Below are 3,723 nucleotides of genomic sequence, written 5' to 3'. Positions count from 1 at the left end.
ACTAACTAACTAACTAACTAACTAACTAACTAACTAACTAACTAACTGACTAGCTAACTAATTAATTCACTTTACATCCTGATTGCAGCTCTCTCTCTCCTCTCCTCCTGGTACCACCTTCCCTCCCTTTCTTCCTCTCTCTTCTCCCCTACTCCTCAGAAAAGGGGAACCCCCAACTTACCCTTTCACACCAGGACTGAGCGTATCATCTTCCCCTGTGGCCTTGTGATACAGCTTGTTCTGCCCAGTTCACAAACCCCAAAGACCAGGAATAAACAGACTCCGCTGTAAATATATGAGGTTCTTTTTATTGTAAGTTACAAGCTGCAGCTTGGGCCCACACCTGCCACCACTGAAGCGGTGAGAGCCGAGAGCCCCGTGCTCAGGTTAGCTGAGTGATTTAAAGATTCTGGTCCCTCCCAGCATGCCTAAGGCAGGGCAATTCCTGCCTGGCAAGCATCTATTGGTCAAAATGCTGCATTTTGAATTGATTGGCTATAGGAAGGTCCCCAGACCATTAATGACCTGGTATCCCTCCCCAGGGGGATGGGCCAGTTTCCTAGCAACTGTAAATCTAGTGGGTGGGGAAATAATGCAGTAAGGCAGTTCTTCCCCTCAGGGCATTCCTGGACTTCTCTACCCAGCTAGTTCAGGCCTTAAATAAAAAAATAATAAAAAAAAACTGCTGATTTTTAATATTTTGGTCTCTCATTTTCCCCTTTCCCATGATCATTTGAAGACCCAATCTTGGGTCTTCCAGACATGACCCCTTGTATCTTATACATTTACCTTTTTACAGTGGGATCTGAGTACCATTAGTGTATTGCTCCCAAACATTTTTTCATGAGAGCCATCAAGCAATTTAAAATACAAGGCCCAAAGATAAAAATCAAAATGAGTAGGGGTCACTTCAGGGTGGATATAGGGGCAGTAAGCCAAGGAGAACTATTATCCTTTTTCTCTAGTGTCTCTCTAGGCTTTTAGCCCAGTTGTTGCAATACTAGTTTCCATTTTAGCTAAGCAGGTGCCCAAGATAATAGCTAATGTCAGGGAGCCCCTTTTGATTTAGCATTTCAGCCTGCTAGGTGGGATTTTGGGATGAAGATCCGTCTTCTAGAGCTTCTTCAGTGCTGACAATGGACCGTTGGCATCAGGGGCTAGGGAGGCTGAAATACCAGTCAAAGGCTGGGCAATGGGGCAGTCACAAGCATCTGGTTAGTTGATCCACCCAAAGAGGCAGGGAGCAATCATGTCAGTTTCCAGGAAGTCCAGATTTCAGCTTGCAGTCCATAGCTGATCCCGGAACAGAGTCAAACAGGCAAAAATCTGCTGAGACAAATTCAGACTGGAGACAGAAGTTAAAATTTGTCTATTAAATGGGAAGGACTAGGGGAAATCTCATCTGTGATCCTTTTGAGCTATGCCAGATCCAGGTCACATCCTGAAATTCATGAATTTTTTTAGTACACAAAAGGAAATATATAATTAAAAAAAAAACTCAGAAAAGTAACATATCAGCAAATCGAATATAACAACATTTTGAGTGTAACACTGAATGAGTATCAATTCTTCTTAGCTGTTTGTTTTATAATCTTTATAAACAACTTAAGTGTGTCCACAGTCTGAAACTCTAACACTTTAACTGTGGTCCCTGTTGGTAATCAGCCATCAAAGGAGCTCAGCCACCTTTTGTACATTTAGACAAGGAGTACATTAATGACTTTACTGCTAAACCCTGGATGCTAGAATTTTGCTTAACAAAGCAACTGGAAGGAATAGGTTTAAGATATTCCTAAATCCTGTCTACCTCAGCAATGGCAGATATTAAGAATACTATAGTAAAGGCTATGGCTTTTGGGTCAGATACACACATTAAACAAATGTTTTTAACATGACAAGAAGCACCTTTAAGTCTATCTCCAGAAGCCAACCAAAGGATGTTAAAATCTCAAGCTGGTGACTGAATAATAAGCAGTCAGTGCTCCACCAGCTTATCAGAACTTTATTGATCAATGCCAAAATTCTGAACTTCTGAAATTTCATAACATAAGCACAACAGTAGCAAAGAGGAGGGAGAAATCTAAAGTATCTCCCATTTTAATATGCTAATGAAAGGGGGAGACTAACTTTGTAACCTGTATGTCTTCTAAAGCCTATAGTTTTGAGTTTTAGGTTCAGGTTAAGCTAAAGCCTCTCAGTACCTTTCCAGAGAATGGAGAAATGTGACCCTATCTGTGAGGACAGTTATTAAAAAAGCAAGCAAGCAATGACCTTCACTCAGCAAAAAGAACGACCAGACCCTTGTCTTCAAGATAATGTTTCTTAGCAACCAACCCAGATGGCCCTAATTCTTCTTCTGAGTAGCTCCTGACCTCCAGCCAAGAGCCTGCAGCACCTAATCTTCAAGGATGAGCTAACCACCCCCACCTTCAATTGCAGCTGCATCCACACTTGGCAGGACTGGCCAAGCTTGAGCACCTAAGACTAACCAATTATCTTACTTTATAGCTTCGTCATCCAATCTTAAATTGCCAAGACTGCAACTTCAAATTTTCCACACTTTTTCTTTTAAAAACCTAAGGCCTTTGTCTCCCGGTGCCACTCTTTGCTGACCAGCAGGGGTGACCCCATTGTGCAATGGTTAAATTAAACCTCTTGCTTTTGCATCGAATCGTGGTCTGTGGGAGTTTCTGGGAAGGGCGCGATCTTGAACTCCTGAGTTGTGAGACCCCAGGTCTTATACTTTAAATTATTTTTATATCTTTATAACTCATAATTATATACCTTAAAACACCTACTTAGACTCTCCAATCTTTTTTTGCATTTATCAACCCTGAAACATTTTCCCAGACCAAATAGCAACACTCTCTAGATTTTTACAACCTAAACTCCTATATTCTCATAAACTCCATATTTTTTTATCCATTTATTTATCTTAAGACACAGGCAACCAACATGAATCCTGTGAGCAAGGCAAACCTGTTTTCTTTTCTAAATAAGAGATCTAGTACCTAGTAGTTTTAACTAACTAATGAACTGGCCAATGAGCTAACAGTGGATCTAATTATCTGCTCTTTAGCCAAAAAATTATCTTAAGCTTAGTCTAGCCATCAAAGTGATCAGACAGGTCCTGAGAGACCAAAATTAAAAATCAGCTATTATTATTTAAGCCCCGCCAGGGGGAAATGATCGACAAGCAGGCAATAGAGTCCATGTCAGAGACAGCTCTTGCTTTCGTTACTAGGAAACCCACATGAAACCTGAGCTGCCCATCAGCTACATCTGGGTAGGGGGCTGGAGGCCTAGGACAGGGAAGACTTCTGGGCATTATGGGGGTGGCTCTAGCTGAGACTCCTAAGTAGCAGGGGTCATGGAGACTGAAGAGGACACCCTCTAACTAGACAGGACTCCTAGTGGAGGGAGGGGAACACCAACCCACCCACCAAAACTCTTACTCAAAATCTACCCTGCCTATAAGATGTGCAGGGATAAAACCAGAGCATATGGCAACCACTACCTGGCCCAGCCTGAGACCTACCGCATAGGAGAGAGCCAACCTCTGACACTTCAGATGGGAGCCTAGCATAGATGTCCTCTGAGGGGCTCCATCCAGCAGTGGATCATAACAGACACTCAGACTCACAGCCAAACATTGGGTGAAGCACAGGGAGTCTTACAGAAAAGCAGGGGGAAGGACAGAAGGACCTGGAGGTAACAGGAGCT

Source organism: Psammomys obesus, unplaced genomic scaffold, assembly GCF_907164565.1.
Source record: "Psammomys obesus unplaced genomic scaffold, mPsaObe1.curated_primary_1811, whole genome shotgun sequence".
Lineage (NCBI taxonomy): Eukaryota > Metazoa > Chordata > Mammalia > Rodentia > Muridae > Psammomys > Psammomys obesus.
This window is presented reverse-complemented; position numbering follows the sequence as displayed.